Here is a 26,508-nt window from a genome sequence, read left to right on the forward strand (position 1 = left end):
TAAGAGTCACCAGGGACGGTAGGTGCACAGAAAGTTTTAATTCTGAAAAAGGGGTGCGCCAGGGTTGCATCCTGGCCCCCCTTCTTTTTACTATTTATATAAATGGTCTCGGGAAACACCTAGAAACAGGATCGGTGGATGTTCCACGTGTAGGAGGTGCTCAGATCCCAGCCCTCCTATACGCGGACGACGCCGTCCTGATAGCACGTACAGGGATTAGTTTACAGATTCTTCTGGACCGTTTTGGTTCCTTTATGGAGAACCTGGACTTGAAAATCAATGTCTCCAAGTCTCACACCATGATCATTGGTCGTAAAGTCAATACGTTGCAGAAAAAAACTTTTATTTGTAAAGGGGAGATCCTTTCTAGGGTTCCAGTCTTTCCTTATCTGGGAGTCCTTTTTGATCAAAGAGGGTCCTGGGTTCCCCAGGTCAATGCTAAAAGACTTAGCTTAGCACGATCCTCATCAGCTTTGCTGGCCTTTACAAAACGTTTGGGAGCAAAACCAATGGAGGCCGTGGTCAAAATATATAATAGTAAGTGCGTTCCAATCGCTATGTATGGTTCTGCGATTTGGGGTTACGCAGAGACGGCAAAAATCCAGAGGGTAGAAAACGGTATCATCAGGAATATTCTATCTGTTCCAGATTCCACACCTACCTTCTCTATTCATGAGGAAATAGGCTTACCATACATTTCTGATAAACTTAAACTAGCACCCCTCCTCTTCTGGGTCAAAACGTGGTTGAATCCCGAGCTGACGCTAAACCATGCCATCCTTAAGGACGTCATTACAAGGGATAACGCCATGAGAATCCCCTGGCTAAAATTTATTAAATCTACCTTTTTAATGCTGGGGAGACCGGAACTTTTTAATGACCCATCGAATATAAGGAGGGGGGACGTTGGGTGGATTAAGCAGATGTTTATGGAGAGGACCCGTATGGATAGAGAAGATTTAGAATTAAGGAAACCCATGGTGAGGGCACATATTGTTTTAACTACTTCACCCACCATGGAACCCTATTTAAAAACCGTAACTAATCCTCTACATAGACTCCTACTGACCAAATTCAGGATGAATTTAATTCATTACTCCTTAGGAAATTTCCCGGTTTGGTCAAAACCTGAGGATGGCCCGCCATGCGGCTGTGATAACTTCTCACCGCAAGATACCCTTCATTTCATATTTTTTTGCGACTTTTATTGCAGTGAAAGGAAGAAATATCTATTCCCTGTTCTGAAGGCAGCGGGCTTTACTCAAATAAGGCCAGCCTTAATCTTCCTTCAAATGTTAGCAGATACTTACACCATGTTTAGCGTTGCTTGCTTTTTAACTGCGGCATTTAGAACAAGGAAAAAAAGACTACCCCAGACTAACTTGTTTTAACTCAAACTTGTTTTTAAAGGAACATTTTTTACATTTGTAAATAGATTTGTATGTTTGCATGCAACAATTTGATGAAATGTAATCATTATGCAGAAAACCATCCTTTTTAACGTGATTTAGTGATGTTTTTAAATACTGTATTGTGATTGACCTATGCCTTTTATGATTTTAACAAAAATCGAATAAAGAGTATTTTGACTGACTGACTGACAGAAGAGGACTGGACCTGCTGTTTTTGTGTCCTCAGAAGACCCTTAAGGACTGGGACTGTGCCGTCTTGTACCCATGATAAGGAAGTGGACTTCAAAAGTAAGTTGGCTGGCCTACTGTGTGACTACAGGAGAACTACTAGATGCATAAGCCATTTTTCCTGAACTGATCGGTTCACCAGTATCAACTAGATCTGGATTGTACCTTCCTCATGGTCTCTGCTGGAGTTTGTCCTGAATCATAAGTGCTGTCTCTGAGGTCCTAAGAGCCTTAGAATCCAGAGGAGCTTTTTTAAAACCACTGAAAAGTAGGCACAGTGACTTGCTTAACCTGCAGCCATGTAAGTATCAGCGTCCTTTGGCCCTTGCCAACACCTTCAACTCTAAAGATTCTCCAGCAGACCCACAAAGCGTAACAGGTTCAAGTTTCAAAGACACTCCTGGAGACATAGCACATTTAGTGCCTTATTACGATGTCATCGGGAAGACCGTCCGACCAACACAGTTGCAGTTACATTCCGCTTGACTAATCCAAAATGTCTCCGAGCACCATATTACAATATATACAAGGCAAATCTCCACCTGCGTCATGGTGCATGGTGGTTGGAGCAAAAGGCCTTGACAGGAGTTGTGGTCAAGTCAGGCACCAGGCACCAGTGTCAGATATCTTGCTAATACATTTTCACTCACTATCAGCGAGGGATTCTTCCTGGTGGCCTGGTTGGGCAGGGTGGAAGTAGAAGACTTTTAATTTTCACCAAATCCCAGTAGCCCTTCTAACCCTAGCTCACAGAATAAGCCACCTATAAAGTAGCAACAAAAACATTGACATCACATATAACTATGGAGGTAACATCAAATTTCCCTGAGCTGTGTATACAAAAAGCAAAGCAATTTCACGTTTACCTCCTTGGGGGGATGTAATTCTGGAGCATGAGTTGCAAACAATAAGCACATAACTCACACCATGATTAAATTTTTTTAAAAGAAATAAATAGAATATGCGCACCAATGTGACTGCTGACACACAGACTATGCACAGTACACGGGACAGACAAACTCAAATATTTAGATTGTAAGAGAAAGTATGTCATTGTCATTCTACAGATGTGGAGCACACTAATCCACCAGTGGCATCTATTGAGTTTCAGGTACAAGTGAATGTCAGTGGACATGTCAGAAGAAAATAAGAGAACATGGCCATTTCTGCTGGTCGCCAATACACATTTTGTAAAAGTAGCATTGTTCATTCCAAATGTAGGCTACCATAATGGATAAAGGAGGCAAATCATTCTTCTTAAACTGTTTGTTGGTCTATTCATGTATATAATGGATACCATTTGGGGTGCAGTGGACATCCACAAAATTGACTGTGTCTTTTCGGTACCCATAGGACAAGTTGGGAACACCTCCATGCCCAAAGAAGAAGACAGCCAGGCTCAGATTCCAAGCCAGAATGAGCTCAACAGTGTTGAGGACTCTTCTGTACCCTCTGACAAGGAGGTGGAACAAGGCCCATCAGGTTTGGGTCAGCAGACAGCACCAGCATGTACAGCAGGGTCCACAGCAACTACTCCAGCCTCAGCTAACAGCACCCAGCTGACCTCTACCCTGACAGACACATCAGCCATGACCAACAACACCAGACCAGCAACACTTTACACTCTGGGGTTGACATACACCAACCCAGTCAATGAAAAAGGAGGTTCATGTTTTACTGGGCCAGCACTAACCGCGCATGCCTGTTGGGGTGGCGGTGGTGGCAGGGTAAATATGAATCTATGTCACCAATCAGCTGGTGCCACTGATGCCTACCCAAACCTCTCCCAGGTACTCGTTGCCTATGGGGGGAAGCAGAAAGCAATGGGCCAGGTTGAACAACACCTCTGGAACATTGATCAGGTGCAGGTCTCCCAAGACCAAAGACTAGAATGGTTCAACCAACAAATGGATGAGGTCATGGGTGCTGAGGGTTATAAGTACCTCCCTCCGCCAGGCATATGCTCAGCAAACTAGCCCTCTCTGTACAAGCCACTGGGAGGGACGTTCAGTCTGGCAGAGTTACCCCAGCACCCCAAGAGGCTGCAGTTGCGGTTTCTCCCACTCAAACATGGGAAGGGATATCCAAGGAAAGGGAAGGGAGAGTCAGATCAAAATGCACAACCCCCAGCCAGTTAAAAAAGGTGCACATGATACCAAGCGTTGTGTGCTGTGCATTGACTTTGTTGACTGTCCATACAAACTGTTGAACATCTGATGGAGGTACAAAGTTGGACTTTGGACTCAGATAACCATGGCTAGGATCTTTAGGATTTCATCTGAAAACTGTTAACTCCAATCATCACATTTTTGTTTGTTTTATGAGCATTTCACTATTGTGTGTCATCATCTATGCAATGTGTAACTTAAAATAAACCACTTTACACGTCAATACTAGCTCATGTTGTGACATTGTGTTGTACTCTCTCATAGTTCATTTAGCTTAAATGATTAACACTGAGTTCATTTAATATGTACTGTATTCTAGGCTATGTCATGTAGAAAGTCAATGGTTGCCTGGTTGCATTGTTACTGGGTTCTAGGTTTTGAATTGGTCAAAGAGCAGTTGGAGCCAACTGTTTGCCATCGACTTTGCTGTCTCTGCTGTGTAGCTGAATATTAATAAACTCCACTCATCATACTGGCTGTCCACAGAGTTCATCACTACAATTCATGTGGTGAAGATTCGTGCTACACAGCTATACCTTGGACTCAGCGTGCATCTTTATAATTCTACGTGCATTTCAAGTCAAGATTCAAGTTGAATTTTAGTGGAAAGATTGTTCCATTTAAAAATTTCTTAAGACGTAGGCATTCACTCTCCGCAACGCTCCAGAGTTTATATTTACGAAAGGTAACACAATTCAAAATGAGTTCTTCACTATTCTTTCTGCACGCTATCAAAAAAAAATATAATCTCTACTTTCCGGTACTAACCTGAACATCTCCTCTTCACATTGTCTTCATTCCGCGATAGACATTCTAGTTCAAGGATTAGGCCGCTTAAAATGATTGCGCAAGCTTAGACGTGGTGCCTTATATTTGCGTCCTAGCTTCATTGGCGCACAAGTGCAGAGTTGCCTGGATCGCCTGACCTTCTCTTCACTACGCATTGTAATGCAGTCAAAGCATGTCACAGCTGATTCATCTTCCAAAGCTGAACGTATGTCAAGAGTGTTGCTAGGTGGCGATGCGTCGGACGTCACAGTTTTAAATCCCTATAGCAACCCAACGCGTTCACAGCTTTACAAAACGATCATCGCTAACAACAATTTCCGTGCAAAGCCGCAACGAAAGCAGAGGCTAGTTGTTTTCACGATACTGTAGCGGATTGCATGACAGTGATCCTCACACTAAAGTGGTGTGTTCACGGTACTGTAGTGGATTGCATGACAGTGATTCACACTCTAAAGCGGATCATATAACAGTGATTCACACACTTATTTATCATCAAGTGTTATACTTTCATTTTAAATAGCTGTTTACATGACAGTGATCTGCACACCATTTCTTTGATCAATAACTTCTTTTCATTAAATTGAATACCTACTTTATTGCAACAAAAACAAGCAGTAGCAATGATCTGCATACCTCCATCTTTTTTTTATGTGACGGATCCTTTCACGGTGATTCGCACACCTGGATTTTAATTGACAAATATTTTTTTAATATAATTTGTTTAAAGTTTTGATAGCGAGATAACAGACATGCAATCTGTAACTCCTCCTGATTTCCTATAATCTCCAGGAGACCCTCCTGTCAGATGGGTGGTTTGGTTTGATGCTTTTTATACTTACCTGGGAGCTATTGGTGCTTCTAGGTATAGTAATGAACGGAAACAATATATTTTGCTGCACTCTTTTGGCTTTGAAGGGAGATCTATCTTCAAGCATCTTCCTGCAATTTTTCATCTTCCTGAGGATGATATTGATGACTGTTAGGACACCATTACGAAACTTAAAACAAAGGTTTGACAAACAACCTAGTTTGATGGTTTTGCGACATTAAATTTTTAAGAGTCAGCGATATGAAAGTAAAGATGTTGATGCTTTTATTTCTACATTACGCAATTTAGCACCTGTTTGTCAATTTGAAACGTTCACTGATCAATTGATCAGGGATCAATTTGTTTGTCATTGTAGAGACAAACAAATCTGTCAGAAGCTCTTGTTTCTTGCCAATCCTAATTTGGAAGAAACCATTAAAATAGTTAAAAGCATTGAGACTTCCCAAGTGTTTTTGAAAGTATTAGAGGATAGACACGTTGCTCCTGTCAATGTTGTCTCAACTACCTCAAAGTCAAAACAACGCGTACTTCGAAGGTCTACAAATACAAACTCCACAATCAGAAACTCTGGCTCAGGGAAAAATACATCAGAATATCAAAATATCAAACAAACGTGTAAGAGGTATGGTAATGCTCCTCACCAAAAGGGTGCTAAGTGTCCTGTGCCAATGTAGCATGTAGTTACTGTAAAAAAAATAGGACATTTTGTGAAAGTTCAATGATCAGAAAACGTCTGTTGAATGTGTTTTGGAGTCAGACTACGACTCTGATTCTGAAATTGTTTCAGTAGTTACTGAATTTAATTATCATATTTCTAATGTTAATGACCCCATCACATTTTTTGATCCTACTGTAGAAATTTGTATAGGAAGTAAACCACTAAATCTGCTGTTAGATTCAGGAGCGCAAACCACTATGTTAATTAAAGAGCTGTTCTTTGAAACATGGGTAGACAGAACACTTCAACCTCCTGATAGTTCTCCAGTTTTTTTTTGTCCTCATTAGCCAAAAAGTCGATCCAACTATGCTCTTATCCTCTGAACCACGAGGACCGACCCCCCTTTGGCGACCCGGAGCCCAAAACTGGGTTCCAGGTACCCCGAGGGTATTCCTCCATGTCGCCAACAGAGCTTGGACGGACTTACTCCCTTCGGACCAGTTCGGCCAGTTGTCCTGTAGTTGTTCGATACCACCTTTTAGGACAGAGAGATTTTTAGGCCTAATCATCGGACCCGGGGAAAAAAAAAAAAAAAAAAAAACCCCGGGTTATTAACTATCTCTCCTCCAATCGATCAAAAGGTCCCAAAATGTAAGTGACCGAGAGCTGCAAGTTCTCGATAAATCCAGCTTTGATGTTGCATAAAGTGAAGACAGCCACTCTGCATGAGTTGGGGGATGTATATTAACCCAATTCTTACAGATTTCTCTTCTTGCCAATAAAATGGCATAAAACAAAAAATCTCTCTCTGGTCCCCTAATATTGTGGTTTAATCCAAAGATAATTAAAGACCATGAGCACGGGATAGTGATACCAAGGATAGATTCGAGTGTTGTTTTGATTTCATCCCAAAAAGTGGCAATATTCGGACACTCCCAAAACATATGGAGGTCCGAGGCTGCCGGTAAAGAACATTTGCTGCAGCATTTTCCTGTTTGAAATTTCGACAGCCTTTTAGGAGAATAGTACGCTCTGTGGAGTGTAAATAAATGGTTACGCCTCAACCATGCTGGCTTGATGATTTTGTAAAGGAGGGTGAAAGATTCCTCCCAAATGACCTCTCTATCTGGTTCTCCCTCTGCGCCCCATACTTTTTCCGGGAGGTTAGAATCTCGCTCTCCATCCTCTATAATGTGCCAATAGAAGAGTGCAACTTCCTTTTTCCCCGCAGGTCTCTCAACTAAGATATTTTCTAAAGGACTCTCCTCTCCCAACATTCCTTTTTTCCAAATTTGAGTCCGAATCCAGCTTCCGATTTGTAGATATACTATCCAGGAGAGTGGTGATGTTACTTTTAGCTTGAAGATATCCCAGTCTATGATTGATCTTTCCGTCAACATATCTCCCCACTTTGTAATACCTGCATCTTGCAGAACTTTTTTAACTGTATTGACCTCTTGTGATGCCAGTCCAGGTAGATCCCAAATTGGTGCATGCTCAGATAAGTATCCTATCCCGGCCTTAGATTTTATTTGAGACCACTCTTTCAAGCTACTCAGTAATGTCTTTAACCTAATTTTTTTGAAAAACTTCTGGTGGCCGAACTTGAAGAGAAAGCCATTCTCTGGGAGGCCCGCACCCAGTAGCATTGCCTTGTACATCAGCCCATTTGCGTTTTCCCAGGGGCACTTAAGTAGCATCCTAGAATGGGTCAGATGAAATACCCAAGCATAATATTCGAGGTCTGGCAATGCAAGCCCTCCTTTTTCTCTTCTCCTTCTCAATTTTTTCCAAGCTACTCTGCTGTATTTATAACCCCAAATGAAAGAATTAATATTCTGCTGACATTTTCCAAGCTGTTTGGTGTCAAAAGCTAACGGAATGGAATTAAAGATAAAAGTAAATTTCGGGAGAATACTCATTTTTACCAAGCTAGTTCTCCCATAGATGTTAAGTGGAAGGAAGGACCAAGCTTTCATCAAAATTTGGGATTCTCGGGAAATACGAGCTAAGTTGTTTTGCGCCAAATGCTCTTGATCTTTAGTTATTGTAATTCCCAGGTACCTCATGGATGATTTTATCGGAAGTTGAAGATTTTGAATATTCCAAACCATAATTTCAGTTTTTCCTGCGTTAATTTCGTAACCCGAGAATTTCCCAAAGGTCTCCGCCTTCTTTATAATTACGGGGAATGCCAGTGTAGGATTAGTTGTATAGATGAGTATGTCATCAGCATAGAGGCTAATCTTCTTTTCCCAACCCGAGAAAATAAAATGTGGAATATTAGTGTCCTCTCTAATGGATTGTGTGAGCGGTTCAACATATAGATTAAAGAGGAGAGGGGATAGTGGGCAGCCTTGCCTTGTTCCTCGGCTGATTTTAAAAGGGGTGGTTCGTGTGCCATTTATTAATAGGGATGCTCTAGGGTTGTTATATAATAGGCCTATGGTCCTATAGAATTTGGGTCCCAGACGGAATTTATTCATTATTAAATTTAGGTATTCCCAATTTACCCTATCGAACGCTTTAGTGGCGTCGAGGGTCATGATGGCAAGGGGTAGTCCGAAAGTTGAGGCAATATCAGTGGCACCCACCAAATTGTAGGTTAGATCAGCCAATTGCCGGCCTCTAATAAACCCCTTTTGATCCGAGTGGATAATCGACCCAATCTCGCTTCCCAATCTCGCAGCCAAAATTGAGGTAAAAATCTTGTAATCATTATTAAGAAGCGAGATTGGGCGATAAGATCCGCATTCGGCTGGGTCTTTGCCTACTTTTAATATTAAGGCTATATTTGCCTCCCCCCAGGAGCTTGGGGGTGCTAGCCCTCTTGTCATTATATCATTAAAAAGATTCGTAAGGACTAGGGTAAGCGTAGAATTGAGCATCCTATATAATTCTCCAGGGAGACCATCTGGTCCCGCGGCTTTGCCCTGTGATAATTGCTTAATGGTATTGGTAACTTCTAATTCCGTTATATCCTTTTCTATATATTCCGTTTGGGTGCCCTCCAATTCCGGGAGAGTTATATTATTCAGCCATTCATTCCTATCATCTACATTAACGTTCAGTTCCTCCGTGTATATATTCTGGAAAAACTCACTGAAGGCTTCCCCTATGGCCGAGTCTGTTGACCTGCTATTAACTTCACCAGCAACCCTCACCTCTTTAATGAAATTTCTGGATTGCTCAGCTTTAATTTTCCAGGCCAACAACTTCCCTGCAGATTCACCATATTCAAAGTGAGCAAGTTTGCTTGCCTGCCATCTTTTATTTAACCTCTCCTGTAGTAATATGTCTAGCTTGGTTTTTAATTCTGTTTTTTTCCTTTTGATTGTCTGAAGGGAACTGGTCTAATGATTCTAAGTGACTCAAATCTTGCTCAATATGTCGAATTCCCTCTTCATATTTCTTTCTCCTGAATGAGGCCCTTCCTGTAATGCAGCCCCTAATGAAGGCCTTCCAAGCCTCCCATACTATGACCAGAGAAGTAGAGCCTAAATTTTCCATAAAAAAGGAGACTGTTTCCTGTGTCAAATAGTCTTTCTCCTCTTCCTCCAGTAAAATTGTTCGGTCAAATGACCAAGAATGGTGAGTAGAGTTCTGGTCCACTTTTACAGAGAAAAGGATAGCAGAATGATCTGACAGGTGTAGAAGGAGGTAAGTTATATTTTTGACCCAGTCCTTAATGGAGCGACTAAATAATGCGTAATCAATTCGTGATTTGTGTCTGTATTTATGATTATGGTAATAAACACCCATGGCATTGCCAGACCTTTGTCTCCATAAATCAATTAGGCCAAGATTCGACATACATCTTAATAGTGTGTCCCTCATATTACTATGAACAACAGCTCTGGAGGTAGGGGATTTATCTAACTTTGGGTCTAGGACGAGGTTGAAATCTCCCACCCATACTATAGGATCTGAGCAGGTAATCAGATGGTTCTGCAGAGTGTTTAAGTAAGAGGGATCGTCCTGATTAGGGCCATAATAGCTTATAATATTAATATCCTTTGAATGTAGTTGAACCTTGACTATCAACCATCTACTGCTCGCATCTATTTCCCAACTCGTAATCTGGGCCCTTGCTGCTTTTTAAAAAATAATAGCTGTGCCTCGAATGCTTGTATTGTGGTCCGTAGTTATGAATTTATCAACCCATTTGAGCTTTTTAAGTATATCTGTAATTTCCTGTTTATTCAAGTGTGTTTCCTGAATTGCAATGATCTGCGCGGGTGAATCCCTTAGATATTGTAAGATTCTATTTCTTCTAGCCCTAACACGCAGACCATTTACGTTCCAGGACATGAATTTAATGTCTACCATTGATATTTAACGGGGTTTCCCGTCCCCTCCTCTGATCTAAAAGAAAGTGCTTATTATTAATTGTATCTTTAACTATTTCGTCCAAACAGCTGCTTTGGAACATCCATGGATCTATATTCTTCATGATTATTGAATTTGGTTCATGAGGACTTTTAAATTTTGCTTTTCCCACCCCCCCCCCCCCCCCCCCCTCCCCTGGAAACCCCCCCCAACTTACTCTGGCTTGATGTATTGCCAGCTTGTCGTCTCTGACGTTTTCCTGTTCCATGCCCTGATATCTATCCTGTTGGTCGCTAGGATCAAGATATAGGCAGTGGTGGCTCATAAAGCCCTATTTTAAATCCTTTAATCCTGAGGTTCAATATCCACCTCCGAGTGTAAATACTTTGTGTAGCCCCTTTTATTTATATGTAGCTTATCTCTCTCTCCCTTTTTTTTTTCATTCCTTTTTTTTTCTCCCCTTTTCCTCTCCCTTTTTTCCTTTTTTTTTTCCCTTTTACCTTTTCCCTTTTTTTCCCCTCAGTTTTATTTTCCCTTTTTTTTTTCTTTTTTTCTCCCTTTTCTCCTTCTTTTTTGCTTTCCCCCTTTTTTTCCCTTTTTTTCCCTTTTTTCCTCTTTTTTTTTTTTTCTTCTTCTTTCTTCTCTTTTGGTTTTTTTCTTTTTCCCCTTTTCCCTCCTTCCTTTGCTCTTTCCCTTAGTGAGTTTTATTCTTTTCTTATATTTTATTTCTCTTTTTTTTTCTCCCTTCTTCCCTTCTCATCTCTATTTTTTTTTTTTTCCCCACTTATCTATTATGTTTTATATATTTTTCACGGGGCTTCCTCTTTTTTTTTTCCTTTGCACTAATTACCTATATTCTATTTATATTTATTTTATTGTTTATTTATTTTCAAAAAAAAAAAAATCTTCTCTTACTCTTGCTCCGGAGGGTTTATGTGTTCACTAATAGTAACAAGTAACTCATCAGCTTCAAAGGGAGATTTAACATTATACATTTTGTTGTTGTACATTACCCTCAAGAAAGCAGGGAATCTCATTTGCACAGTAGCTCCTAGACTTCTGAATTTTTCCATCCGTTGGCCTAATTCCCACTGTCTATCCAGTGTAGTTTTGGACAAATCCGATCTCACCTCAAAAGAGAAGTCTAGAGATTTTAAAGTCTTGGCTTTAAGGGCTGAGGTCAAAATCTTCTCTTTTAGAGAATATGTCAAAAAATTCACCAGGATCTTCCTTGGTTTATCTCTACCTGGTTTAAGACGGAATGGATCCCTATGTACCCTCTGAATGTCTATTTCTATCTCGGACAGAGATTCTTCCATGTTTAGAGAGTCCTTTAATATGGTTGCAACAAAGTTCTTTAAGTCCCCACCTTCTTTCCCCTCCGGGATTTTTAGGAGCCTTAAATTATTTTGTCTCGAAAAATTTTCCAGTGTCTCAACCCTCTCTTTCACTGCATTGCCTTCTCGTCTTAATGTCTGAATCTTACCCTCGGCAGCCTCTAGTTTTGCCTTAAGTTCTTCAACACCACTCTCAAGACCTCCTGTTCTTAGTGAGAGCCCGTCCACCTTAGACTCTAAATTTTCACACATTGTGCGGATCTCTGATTGAGTGAGTCTAGATTCCTCAAAACATCGCTTTGATTCCTCAAATCCGTTCCTAATCTCTTTCCTCATGCTGAGGAGTATAGCTTGAATGGTATCCTCGCTGCCATTATCTTCCCCATTATCTTTGCAGCCTAGGCTACACTGATCCAAGTCTTTCATATTACTTCCAACTGCTTCAATGAGGTCTTGCTGTCCCAGAGGGGCAGTTATGTCAGCAACTCGGGCTACTGGGTCCCCCATTTCTAAGGCTCCGACTGGATGTCCTTCCGCTTCTAGTTCTCCTTCCTTCTCAGCCTGACCTCCCAAATTATTTAATGTAGCTGTAGGAGTTATAAGTCCAGCCTCCCCCACTATCGTAGATAACGTAGATACAGTTTGTACACAAGGATGTGCCTCTTGATTTATGTTTAAGACCTGGGGAAGGACCTTAAAATAAGACTTCAATGAAGGAGTAATTCGAGGGGTAATTTTAGCTTTTGTTTTGGAGCTCCCCTTATTCAACCTGGTCTTATGTGGCAGCTCCTTTGGAGCAGTCAAGCGCAATTGGCTTTCCTTACCCCTCTTTGCTGACCTTAGGGCAGGAGATTGACATGTATCAAATGTAATCTTGTGGTTCAATTCGGTCTCAGACTCAGACTCAGACACGAGCTCTACGTGGGGCTGCTCTCTTGGGTTTTCTTCGGTATCCTGTGGTTGGGCTGTATTACTGGAGCTTTTAGCGGCAACTAATTCTTTGCCTTTATTGCTGCCTTTTCCCTTCCCCTTAGCCTTCCGCTTCCCCAGGGTTCTAGCTGTAGTTATATAAGAGGTCTCACTTGATATCTGTTTAATAGTTAGTTGTGTGTTAGATTTGGAGGTTTTAGGTGCGAAATCTGGAAATTGTGAAAAGTAATATCCCTGTGTGTCTGTGTCTATGGGGTCCTGGCTATCAGAAGGCTGCAGCTTACGTCTCAACGGAGACAGCGCCCTCCCTCTCTGCTGGTCCCCCTTACCGCATTGAGTAGTTGTTGCCACTTTTTTTTCTGCTGTGGTGTACAACGCTGCCCTTCTACTTCTTCGGAGCTCCACAGCTGCGTCACCCCAGCGGTAAGGTGCAGGGGAGAAAAACACCTCCCAGTACATTAGTAACACTATCCCCTGACCAGCTAGCACACCGTTTGCCACACCCAATTATAGCACCGTGTATACAGGCCAGCCTGACCATGGGCTGACTCGCGTTATCTCAACCTGCAGATTTATATCTCAGTCTCAGTGATATTAGTACATTTTCCAATTTCAATTCGAATTTAAATGAAGCAATAAGTCTCTTGCTCTGTGCCTGAGTTTCTCACTCGCCCCCTTTTTTTTTTTTTTTTCTTTTGGTAGAATGCCCGAGTAAACTCCAGCTCTATTGAATCACAGCTTTCTCAGCCCTCTCACGCTTTCTCAGCCGGCAGAAAATCTCCTCGAGCCTGGAGCCTGAAGCCTGAAATCCCGCCTGCCTTCTCACTCCCCTGCTACTGCAGTGTCGCTGCGGTCCCTTAGTTTGAGACTCAAGGTTTGTCTCATCTAGAAATGCCTCGCTCCACCTCCCGCTATCCTGCCTCGTTACTCCACGGCACGCTGCGGCTGGACGCTGCTCTCACCCTCTATTATCGGCAGAGTCTCAGGGGCTCTCTCTCCCGTTCCTCCTCACCCGTCTCCTCGACTCCTTAAGACCGCAAACCCAGCACACCGGTACCTTCAAAAACGTTACAGCTGAACGCCGTAGGACTCCGCCTGCTCTCCTTCTCCCCTCGCTTGACAGCCGTTTTCTCCGAACCGCTCCCCGGCTCTCAGGTAACACAATGCGCTACAGCACGCTACGGCAGAAACGCGGCTCTCACCCTTGCTTAGCCGCCGGGTCTCTGAATTTCTTTCGAGAGAAGCACTGCTATGATTCTCCAAATGCTCCCCAGGTGTCCCACTGTCCACTGCTTCTCTGCTTCTCACACGGACCTCAAGCCGATACTGCAAACACGCGCGTCAGGGCATACCCCCAGGAGCTCCGCCAGAGACGTGCGCACCGCTCTAACTAGCGGCCGCCATGTTTCCCAGCTTCCCCTACAACAGTAACGTGATTATTGATCGGATAGTTCTCCAGTTTTGTACGAAGGTCACAAAATTGATCTTCTGGGGTACTTTGAAGATGAGTTAATTAAAAAAAATTGGAAAATTTCTGGCAAGATTCATGTTGCTTTCAAAGGTTTGAACATTCTGGGCTGGTACCACCAAGGCTTATTTGGGATGATTCTCAAACCTGGATGTTCTGAACAAGTTCTTGTAATCTATGAGGAGCAAGATTTTGGCAAGTGGGAGGAACATTATCCTACAGTTTTTTCTGGTGGGCTTGGAACCACTCCAGGTTTCAGGCATAGAATTGTTGTCAAAGATGGAACCTCTCCGGTCAAACACAAATTAAGGGGTGTACCTTTTAGTGTGCGCGATGATCTTGAACCAGAACTAAAGTCTCTGTGTGATTAAGGGATAATTGAGTCAACAGAATCTTCTCTGTGTCTTTTTCCTTTGGTCGTCACAAGCAAGAATGTGGTAAGTTGCATGTTTGTGTGGATTTGAGGTCTTTCAATAAAGAAATCTGGATAGATTGTCACCCATTACCCAACATTTGTGATCTATTTGCCAGTGTCAGAGGGTCTCGATATTTTTCCAAACTGGATCTAGTCAGTGCATATCATCAGATAGAGCTAGACCCAGGGTCACGTCATCTTACCGCATTTATATCTCCTTTAGGCACATTTCAATATAAAAGGATGCCTTTCGGGCTTGCTTGGGTGGCTTCCGATTTTCAATGGGTCATGCAAAACATGTTAGGTAGGATTGATGGTGTTCTTGTATTTCAAGACGATGTCCTCATACACACTAAAAACATTTCATCACATAATTGTCTGTTCATCTGTGATGAAATTGAATATTCAGGTCACCACATTTCTGGAGAGGGTATTAGACTTAGACAAGGATTGTTGGATGAGATAACTAGTGCTCCTGCTCCCGTAGATTAACAGGAGTCAAGTCTTTACTTGGTCTACTAGAATATTATTCAAAGTTTTTTCCCAACTGTGCCTCTATAATGCGTCCCATTAGTTCTATGCTCAGGAAAGGTGTGATTTTTTCTTGGTCAGATCAATGGGCTTCAGCTCTGAGTCTTGTTAAATAGTGTCTTACCAACAGTGGTGCTCTTCTTAAACCATATGATCCAGCATTACCCTCCTGTATCACAGTTGATGCCAGTCAAGTAGGTCTGGGGGAAGTGTTGATCCAGGATTCACCCAGTGTTGAAAATACTGTTGCTTTAGCATTTAGAGTTCTGAGGAATGGGGAACTTCAATACTCTGTTATAGAAAAGGAACTATTGCCTTGTCTTTGGGCGATTTAAAATTCTGTTCCTACACCTGGGGAAGGGGTTTTTTGTTAAGGACAGACCATAAACAACTTGTCAATTTTACTAGGTGCGGGCACCAGTAAATGCTGTTCTCCGAAAATTCTCAGGCTGGTTTCTCATCTGATGCAATACCAGTTTGATGTTGTTCACATGTCTGGGGGCAGAAATGTCAGGGCGGACTTTCTATCCAGGTTCCCCTTAAGTGATAGTGGAAAAAAGTCTGATGTCACAGATTGTGGTGAAGAGGATTCAAATGATAGTCTAATTGCTTCAATTGATTTACCTGAGCATAGTCTTTGCACTGAAGAGAGTTGGATGAAGGCACTTTCTAATGATGAAGTTCTCCAACAAGTGTGTGAATATGTCTAGACTGGTTGGCCTAGAAAACGTGTTCTCCCTCAACACTTGCAACCTTTCTGGAAAGTCGAATCAGAAATTTCAATTGAGGGTGGTGTTTTGGTATGTGCTGACAGACTTATTCCTCCACAGAGCCTTAAAAGAAGTATTATTTTTAGAGCTCATGGGGCTCAATTAGGATCAACACTTACTAATGATAGGTTGAAGGTAGCAACCCCACCTCTGCATTCCATTGAGTGTCCTTCTGTACCTTGGTCTAAGTTGGGGTTGGATATCATAGGTCCTCTAGAAATTTTACCTGGAGAATTTCATTTTATTATAGTGTTAATTGATTACGCATCCAAATGGTCCAGGTTAAAGTTTGTGAAAGAAATTTCCTCTACAAGTGTTATTGTTTTTTAAAGGATGTTTTTATGAGGGAAGGTTTTCCTGAAACATTGGTGACAGATAACGGTACACAGTTTACCAGCACTGTGATTAAATCTTTTTTACAGTCATGCAATATCAAGCATGTTAAAAGTCCTCTTTACAGTCAAATGGACTTATAGAATGTATGAATAGGGTTGTGTGAGACTGTATCATGTGGGAAAAATCTTCTAGTTGGGATGTTATCAACTCCATTTATAGCATGCTTTGGTTCTATATAACAACTCCACACTACACAACCAGCATTTCTCCTTTAGAATTATTGAAAGGGAGAAAGGCAAACACAAGCTCTAAACCAGCGTGAATGAATAAGTGGATATAGGGGCATATATAGGTAGCCGTTTGCGAATCGCAAACGCCGAAATTCGGCGAATTTCGGCATTTGCGAATCGCAAACGGCGTTTTGATATACAGGTGCCACTTAGCGAAATAAGGAATCGCAAAAATTGCGATTCCTTATTTTGCTTATAGCATTTAAGGAATCGTAGCTTTGCGATTCCTTAAATGCTATGTAGGGGTGCTTTAAAAATTGCGATTTTTGCATAAGGAATCGCAAAATACCACCTACTTCAAGTAGATGGTATTTTGCGAATTCCTTCAAAAATTCATTTAAAAAAAAAATTCATAGTACCATGCGGCGCACAGACATGCACTTAGGGGCATAGACATCAGATGATTGTAAGAATCAATATACAGCAGGAAATCAAAGATTATCCATCATTTTACAAGTCTCAAGAAAGTGCTGGTGCGAAAAACTATTTCTTCGGTGTCCAAGGAAAGCAGTATCTGATAAGATTCCCCAAAGAAAGGGGTCTATGTTTTTCAAAAACGGACTTAAAAACCATTTTACATATTTTAGATAATATATACAGAAAAAAAAGTGCAAGTCATTTTGAGCGGTCACTCCATCACAAGGGCATGGTATATATTCTAGGTTTGACCAATATCCCAAGGGAAAACTCAATAGGCATCTTATGGTTCCCGCCCTTAATCAAAGTAAGAGGCTTCTTTTCCAATTTGCCATTGGCAAGGTGAGATATAGTGGTAAGGGATACCTGTACAGCTCCTTGCCCATATAGTTAGAGACTGTAGATTTCTTAGATTCCTTATTGATCCTATCTGAGTTATAAAGTGCATAGAGTGCTTTTTTAAGTCCTTCTTATGTGATAGGTCAACTCTAGTTGGTTCGGAAAAGAGGTAACCTTTATCCACACTGCATAAACTCTTATAAACTCCTGAGAGCCAAGGAATATCCATTCCTTTCTCGCACTTAAGGCAGTCACTTATGATTTCTTGTGTCAGAGTGGCTGATTTGTTCCTCCAAACTGAAAGCCAAAATAACGCTGGTTTTGCCCTAATTAAATCACAAATGAAATGCAAGTTTAATTCCCTATGGCAAATATATTCAGAAGTAGAGATCGGTACACCCTGAAGCTCCCTACAAAAACAATTTTCTTCCTGTTGGATGCACTGATTTCTCGCCAAACCCCATATCTCAGCCCCATATGTGGCCACTGGAACGCATTGCAGTTTAACATTTTTTAAAATAACTTCAATAGCACCTGTTTGCCTTGGACGGGGGAGTCTGAGAATTGAGTTGATAGCCTTTGAGAACTGGCTCATGGAGTGGGCCATATGCCCAGTCCATGAGCCGTTCGCAGCAAAGACCATCCCTAAATATGGGAAGGTACAGGAGGAAGTTAATCTGTCATTTCCCACTAATATAGAATTGAGCTGGCGTTTCCCTGGCCCGCATGACATAATGAACGATTTTTTAAAGTTCACGCATCAGTCCAGACCCTCCATATACTGTACAACATTTTTAATCAAAATGCGCAGAGAATTTGGGGTGCGGCCCATAAGGACCGCATCATCTGCGTAAAGCAGTACCGGTAGTAATTTTCCATTGATTTTCGGGACGTTTGGGATCGATTGTTTCAGGGAATTAATACAAATATTGAAAAGCAGGGGTGCTAAAACGCACGCCTGTCTAATTCCTCTTCCCACCCTAATAGCACCAGAAACCTCCCCACCCATGCCCATCCTGACTTGTGCTTTAGGATCTGTGTGTAAAAATGCCAGGAAATGTACCAGGTATTCATCTAGTCCATAATCCAACAAAGTAGACCAAAGTTTGGACCTATTGTCTAAATCAAAAGCAGACGATAGGTCCATAAACGCTAGATAGACAGGGGAGGATTGGGTGATAATTTATTTGCTGATGACCAGATTAAGGTTCAAGCACTGTTCTTTCGTACCGACCTTGCTTCTGAAACCCAGTTGACATGAGTATAATATTCCACTTTCCTCTGTCCATTCCAAAACCCTAATATATATTACTCGGCCCAAGATCTTCAATGTATTATCGAGCAGCGAAATTGGTCTGTAGTTAATTGGATCAGATCTGTCCCCCTTTTTATGTATTGGGACAATGATGCTCGTTGCACGGGTATTCGGCATCGGAGTTCGGGGTAAACTATAAAAAACATTCAAGAGAATTGGAGCCCAAAATTTCGGTTTCCACTTTAATTATATCTATGGGTAACCCATCGGGACCCGGGGCCTTGTTGCCAAGGCTCTGTGCAATCGCCTCTTCTACCTCCAGCAGCGTGATATGTAGACAGCAAGGATGTCCCTGCACATAGTGATCTGTGCCTTGTGTTGGTGTAGCATATATTCTAGAGAAGTGAGTCTCCCATGAGTCGCTGGAGATAGTACAGCTGACTGGTGTTAATTGTTGGCCCATGTTACCAGGTCCCTAACAGCGGACCAGAATGAATTACCATTCTTTCCCCCAGCTGAATCAGCTAGTTCCAGTGCTCCCCCAGGAGAGTATCATTCCACTCTCTAGTTGCTATTTTATACATCTTCCTTGCTGTCCATACATCCGTAGGACACCTATGTTTGGAGGTTAGAGCCTTGCGTAGGTTCTTAATCGCCTCTGAGCATTTATGGTCAAACCATCTCAGTTCTTTGTCAACCTTGGGCAATGGCACTAACAGGAGGATCTAATTACAGAGCAGAGTTTGATAAAATCCTAGATTGTTCTTAGGTGGTTACTTTTAGTTGATAGACATGAGGTAATTAGGTGCGGGTGCCCTTCTATCACAGTCACAACTATTCCACCACTATCTACTCCCCTCCACTTCAACCTTAGATTATCTGTTGAAGGGGTGACATCCCTAGCTGCATGAAAGGTGGTATACACGGGGCGGGATGCTAATCTTAATACCACTGTCAGAGGGTTGTGATCCCCAAAATCTGTTGCATGGACCTCAGCGGTTATTAAGCGGTCTGCTAGGCAAGAAGAGACGAAAATATAATCAATAGTTGAAAAACAGTCCCTACCTCTAAAAGTCGTTGCCCGCTGATTTCTAGGAGTTTGAACCAAATCCATTACATTACAGAGGATCTGTTCACCAATTAGTTTAGCACTCAATAATAATGCTTCACAAGTCAAATCAGAGACGTATGGCGCATCAGTCACAACAATGGCACTGTTAACACTAGTTAGGCTTCACAGAAACCCTGTATATGTAAATTTTACCATTTCCCAGAAGAGTCTTCCTAAAACTTCATGACACGTATCCTACACTTTGAAGCATACATACACATTGTCAACATGGCTACACAACAGCAAGCAATGGTGTTTTGTGACATCATCTCATTGAATACTACCAGTTATGTGAAGAAGTTGTTTATAAGCTGTTGTCTCAAGTCCACTCCATCATCATCACCACAGTCATCATTGTCCAGTCCTGGATCCTCTGTTGGTGGCACCTGCTGGTCTCCTTCGTCCTCAATTAGAGATATGTTCTTACAAATTGCAGCAAGCCATGAGTATCTGGCTAACCTTTCCTGGGGCACATTGGATGCCTCCTCCCATCTTATCCAGACATCAAAATCTTGCCTTCAGGAGGCCAAAACTCTGCTCCACTATCTGCCTGGTTCAGCCATGGGCCTCAATAAAGTGTACATCCTATGGGGTGACTGGGTTGCGCAGAGGTGTAAGTAACTATGTCTGGTCGGGATATCCAGAGTCTCCTACATTGAAGATAGAAATAGTTCAATTGTCAAACAACAAATTCCTATCTGACATACAAACAACATAAAGTACAACATTAAGATATAACATCACTTACCAACAAGCCAGGCTCGTTCAGGTTGCAGCTTACTCAGCAAATGTGGGATGATGCTATTACGCAGGATATATGCGTCATGTACAGACCCTGGAAGTTTGGCAAAGACGTGTGAAATGCACATCAGGCAAACACACCACCTGGGCATTGATGGAGTAGAAGTGCTTCCTGTTGTGATAGACCTGTTCATTGGCCTGTGGTGATTCAAAGCAACATGTGTGCCCTCAATTACACCAATGATATAGGGTATTCATCCAAAACCATAAAAATCACCCTTGATGGCGGTCAAATCACCAGGTTTAGGGAATGTTATATAGTGGGCTATGTATTGGGTCAATGCCTGCACCATATACCGAAGAACAATAGTAAACATGGGTTTGGACAATCCACTAGATGAAGCCACAGTGTATTGGAATGTTCCCGTGGGTAATAAATGGAGTGCTACCATCACCTTCACCTTGAGGATTAGTGCTCTTGGATAGGTGAGATGAGGGACTTCTGCCACAAATCATTTATTGATGCTCTTGTGAGACAGAATTTATTTTATCACATTTTTCAAAATTGATCACATTTCTCTCTGCCATTGATTGGAGGTCTGTAAAAGGGCCTGCACGAAGAAGGCTGTCTTCCGGCTCGTCTGCGATACCTATGTGCAGAGTGTATACACAGTTAGTGTCACTTCACAATGTATGAATCAACATGCACTTAGAAAACATCTAAGAGCAATTAACCACACATAACACTCCATGTCAGTGGTATATCACTTTTGATCAATATTATTATTGGATACATATCCCAGCATACATGTCTTTCATAAATATGTATAAGACGTTTGGTGACCCAGCAATGATAATGCAGTAGTGCGTTTTTCACTAGTGTCAGTTATTGTACATGTAAGATCAGGCAGGACACACACCTAAACTCCCAAGCCAAGAACAATAGACTTATGTTTGTGGTAATAATTATATTGTTTATGTGTACCCACATTAGGATCATCTAATGTATAACATCTGGGACACCACATACATCTAGCGTATCACAACGCAATATATCCACAGTATTGTCACATGGTAGCCACAGTCATGTTGTCATGTCTGCATTCCACAAACAATTACATACACAAACCATTTACAATTTAGAAGTTTCATATACTGCTGTTGTAGACTTAAGTGTGGAACACCAAGATGTCGAATACAGTCGCATATCAGAGCAAAGTGTCTGAGGCTGATTTATGTTAGAGCGTAGTCATTCCTTTGGGAATGTAGTATTCAGGACTTCAAACACTCACCCCCTTTCCACCTGCACATCACACGGACTGTACACCGGGTCACATTGTATTGTGTAATGCAGTAACTACTGATAATATGTCCTGGAAATGCACCTGAGACGCCTATTGTCTGATATAAACCCTAAACACCAAAATGGTGTTGGCTTTTTCCTGTTAGTATTAGCCTTCCAATTAGTGTGTCATGTGCCTCCCCATGTTAGGTCATCATGGGAGTGTGTGTGTTACAGTTAGATGCCCCTTTTCACAAGAAATCTGCTGCATCCAGGCATGGAATATCAGAAGCTCACAACAATTTCAGAAGCGTTTGCAACAATGATACATTTTTCAAAGGTCGCTGTAGGCGGTTTCGAACTGATACGAACACAGCCATAGGCTGTTACATGTTATGGTGACAGTTGGGGAGCTCTGATTGTGTCCACCTCCCATGTAAACAGACACAGTAATCTTCCATTTGTTGTTACTCACGGACTGCAGACATTTTTTGATCTGCACTGTCGGCGTGGTGTCAGTAAGCAATGGAATGCATTGGACGACTTTGGAAAATGCGACCGACAAGGACCTATTGCTTTGCCCACCTGAACTGAAGACCACCCATCTGGTCTAGATATACGTTTTGCAGCTTCTGAGAGAGTTCACTTGCCTTCACAAACTGCATGTTTTCGTATCTCCTATTCTCTTTGCTGCTGTCCACATCATCTGGGAGCTATGATGTCTCACTGTACAGGGCGCATAGCTGCTGCCTTCACAGCTTTAGAACTGAAGATGCTGGTAGACACAGTCCTTTCCCTGTACAAGCAGCTACATGGCACACCAGAGAAACAGGTAATGGATAATCAGACAGCAATGTTAGTTTCTTTGCACAGTAACCATCAGAGACGTTTTCAGGCATGGTCAAAGGGGGCCTGGCCCAGGGCCCAGGCCTTTCAGGGGTCATTTGACGGAGCCAGCTCTGTTCGGTAGAGTCTTGCCCTGATGAACATAAACAGTTCTTCAACAGATTGTATAAAATACTGTTTTATGTTCATTTATTTTGAATGTGAATGATATGACCATGCAATATCCAACAATCAAGCTTGTTTTATATCAAAATAGGACCTTGCATATGAAAAATAGGAGGGTGTCACAAAGACTCTTTGTAATAATATTAGTGAGCTGTTTCTGCATTATAATATTGAAAGAAACAGGCCACTATTCCTGAATTTTAGATGCAAACAGATTTAGAATTTGGACCAGTGTGCCTGTGCAGTGGCCTAAGAGGTGATGAAAGAGCTTGACTGGATCATAAATTCAAAGCTGTTTCAAACAGGAGTCCCCAAAATACCTTTGGCCCAGGATCATGGAAATCCTTAAGATGTCTCTGGTAGTCATGCACCTCTGGCATTACTAATCATTGAGACATCCATCTAAACCTGTTTATAAAAATTGGAATGCATGTATGTAAATGTTCTTGGCAAGTGCACTGCAGTAGAGGTATATGTACCGGTTCTAACATTATGTCACTCTTCTCATGGGAAATATTCCTCATTGACCACAGGTGCAGTGCTGAGAATACCACTATGCTAACTTTTACATTGTTTGAGCAAGCTGTTCATGACCTGTGTGGAAGCGTATTTGGATATGTACAAGTTGCATGTGAACTAAGGGTCTGTTACCATGTCACCCTTACAAGTCAACACCCATCAGAAGGTCTTCCTGTAGAGGACCATCGCCCGAAAGGTGCAGTCCCTGGGGGGATCTCATGTTGGTGCAGTGCCTACTGCAAAAAACAGTGGTAGGACTTGAGATCCTGGACCAAAAAGATCAGAACAGTCAAGATGGGCCTGTCACCTCCACATAGGAGGGGTGCATGCCGCACCCTGACTAAGCCCAAGAGGAACTGGCGTAGTTGCACTATGGGGAGCTCCATGGAGTTGGGCAAAAACTCAGTGGAGCGCCGCTCCACGCCTTCACCCCCCTAATAAGTAAATATTTATTTTTTAAAGAAATTAGATAAAAAACACACTTACCTCAATCGCGACATTTCTGGGCTGGCCTCCTACTCCTCGCTGTGGTCTATTCTGCAAACCAAAATCCCTACTTCAGACTTGCATTGTGGTAGGACTGCGCATGCATGCACAGTCCTACCATGATGTACGTCTGACGTAGGGGTTTCTGCAGAGAGACCACGGCGGTGAGGAGTAGACACGGGGATAATGGTAAGTGTTTTTTTTATCTTAATCTTTATTTTTTTAACATTTATTGGGGTGGAGGCAGGGAGCTTACTGTGGGGCCCGGGGTTGAACTCTGCTTCGCTGCGGAGTCAGGAGTTTTGCATAAACTCTACGTTCTCAGTGGAACGTGGAATATGCAAAAATCTGCAAGCTCTGCCAGTGGAGCAGAGTTCTCTAACCACACTTAACCCTGACCACCCTAATGCTACACGTCCTGTCGGTGGTCTACTCAGAACTAGATGGGCAGTTGAGAGTCAGACATTAGCAAGGAGGGGGTGAGTGTTTGCCGTGTTGCACAACATACTATTCCATGCTTGTGCAAGTATTGTAACCTGTGTTTCACTTTTTAGGTTGGGAGATGCAAAAATCCCCTGATTAGTGTCAAAATATGTATATGCAACAGTTTTAGTTGCTGCATGGTTATGTCCTTTTCATCTGGGACATGTGAGGCTAAAGTAGTCAGGGTATTGCCAGTAGTTCCATTCAGTTGTAATATTAACACATGAGAACACCATGTTCAAGGAGATATCCTTCACTCCTTTTGTTAATGATCAACAGAGTCAGAACATTTACAAATGTTTGGCCTGTTCTCTGTGTGGCCATAACAACAATGTAAAGTGAATTGATGTTTGATCACTTAAGTGGGAAATGCCATGCTATACATCCAGGTAGCAGGTAATGTCTATGTTGAGGGCACGGTGAGTAGTGATTGTTCAGTGTGCCAATGTCAGTTACCAGTACTGGTGCTCAGTGTACTCCAATGTATCCACAGGCAAAATTAAATATTTGGATACTCATGACACATTCCATACTGGCTACACCCAGGATTGAATATCAGATTTCATCATATATATTCCAAAGCTGAGTCCATGTTTCTGACATATGTCATTAGTTGCTAACAAAGTAGGTCTTTGGTGGTAACAGGAGGTTAAGTAAAGGGACGCCCAAAAAACACATTCCCAAAGGTTTGTATGTATGTAAATGGTCTTTTATGGTCAATCATTATGCTTTGTAAACCATGGTTTAGTTGCATTACTGTTAAATTTGGAAATGTTGCTTGACCATCATTTGCAAATACCTGATGCATTGAGGTGAAAAACAATAGCAGCTAAGCTCTACATTGTGTGCATGATGCAATGAAGAAGGGAGGGATATTCTGACTTTGCCTTTTACAATGTGGACATCTGTAATATTCCCACAATGGTAAGAAGTGTTGAATACACGTTTCAAGTAAGATGTTCAGGGCCACTGTTTTGTACAGACAATGCATCAAGATGGCCAGGTAGTATAGTCATCAGTAAGATGTAGTCCTTGTAAATGGCTGTGTGCTAAGCTGTGTTTACGTGGCAAACTGGTATAAGGTTTGCAATCTGAAAAACAATCTTGGGTCAAAGACCTTCACCCTAGCTATGCTTGTTTCCTATGTGTGTCCAGGATAAGACAAATATATGTAATACTCCAAACAACTACATCTACTACAGGACAAAAGAGCAACTGTGAGCTGTGCAATATGGCCCATGCCATGACTACTGCATCTTCATTTATAATAATCGAGATATATAACCTGTACACTAGACCTGCCACAAGCTGTGGATTAGCGTTAGCACATTGTATCCAATATCTATAATATAGTGTGTGACTCCTGTTCTAATTACAAAGTCTAAACTCCCTGAATTAGATGAGACAAGTATGTTATGACACAAGGCCATCAGTAGTGAGAGACAATACATCAGCGGGTACATAGATATGGCAAGGAAATTGTGAATGAGGAAGTAGAAGTTGCAGCACACAATATGCTGACATTGTTATGTGTGGTGTGCACAGGTTTTCTTCCTTTCAAACATGTGGTATTTAAGAAACAGAACAACGTTTTTACATGCAAGTTCTAATAATGCTGTTGGGTAATTTTTGTAATGAAACCTATGTAGCAAGTCCATATGAAAAACTCATGTGATTATTTTTCACTATTGTTTACAGCATCAGACCAGGACAACGAAGGAGACAGTACCACGGATGTCGGGAAAGCAGCTAGCCACAGTGGTTCCTGTGCTGTCACTGAGCAAGAGGGAGTCAGTGGCATAGAGGGTGATGGGAGCATCACTGAGGAACCTAGAGATGTAACATCTGTAACATCAACATCAGAGTCCAGCTCCAGTGATGACTCCCGGTAGAATGATTGTATTGTTTAGTATCTCCAATGAAGGAGAAAAACATCATACCGCTGCTCACGGGGATATACAGATATTGTTATCCACGTTTGCATTTGGATATCAATATCGCCTGCCCATTTAGTATTCCTTAGTCTCTTCCATTCTCGACTTTTTCATTGGTTTAAATGTATCTCTACGTGGCTTCATCCTCTGCTAGATGTTGAAAATTTGGGCGCCCACATTTTCAACATCAATCATTCTACCGCCGTGTCAGCACCTAATATGAGGAGCATAGCAATAAAAGTAATACCGCTCCAGACAACAGCCTCTTAAATTGAATTAAGAAGAGAGCTATAACAGAATATTTACTACTGTGTGGTAACAATGTACATTGAATATTGAGAACCAGTCAGGATGGTAATATAAAGTAATAAGACACAAATAATGTAATCCTTTACAGGTCAAATTGAAAGAGACACTGTAAATGAATATTCAGCGCTGGT

General features: G+C 41.8%; 1 long non-coding RNA gene across 1 annotated transcript in view; it reads left to right on the forward strand.

Moving 5' to 3' along the window:
- Window positions 1–3,361, forward strand: part of LOC147727233 (uncharacterized) — a 106,616-nt gene extending 103,255 nt beyond the window's left edge. Inside the window, exon 3 of the long non-coding RNA XR_015309460.1 lies at window positions 2,994–3,361. This is a non-coding gene — a long non-coding RNA (uncharacterized LOC147727233). The remainder of the gene's footprint in view (window positions 1–2,993) is intronic.
- Window positions 3,362–26,508: the final 23,147 nt, after the last annotated feature.

This window comes from Lissotriton vulgaris, chromosome 3_1, assembly GCF_964263255.1.
Source record: "Lissotriton vulgaris chromosome 3_1, aLisVul1.2, whole genome shotgun sequence".
NCBI lineage: Eukaryota > Metazoa > Chordata > Amphibia > Caudata > Salamandridae > Lissotriton > Lissotriton vulgaris.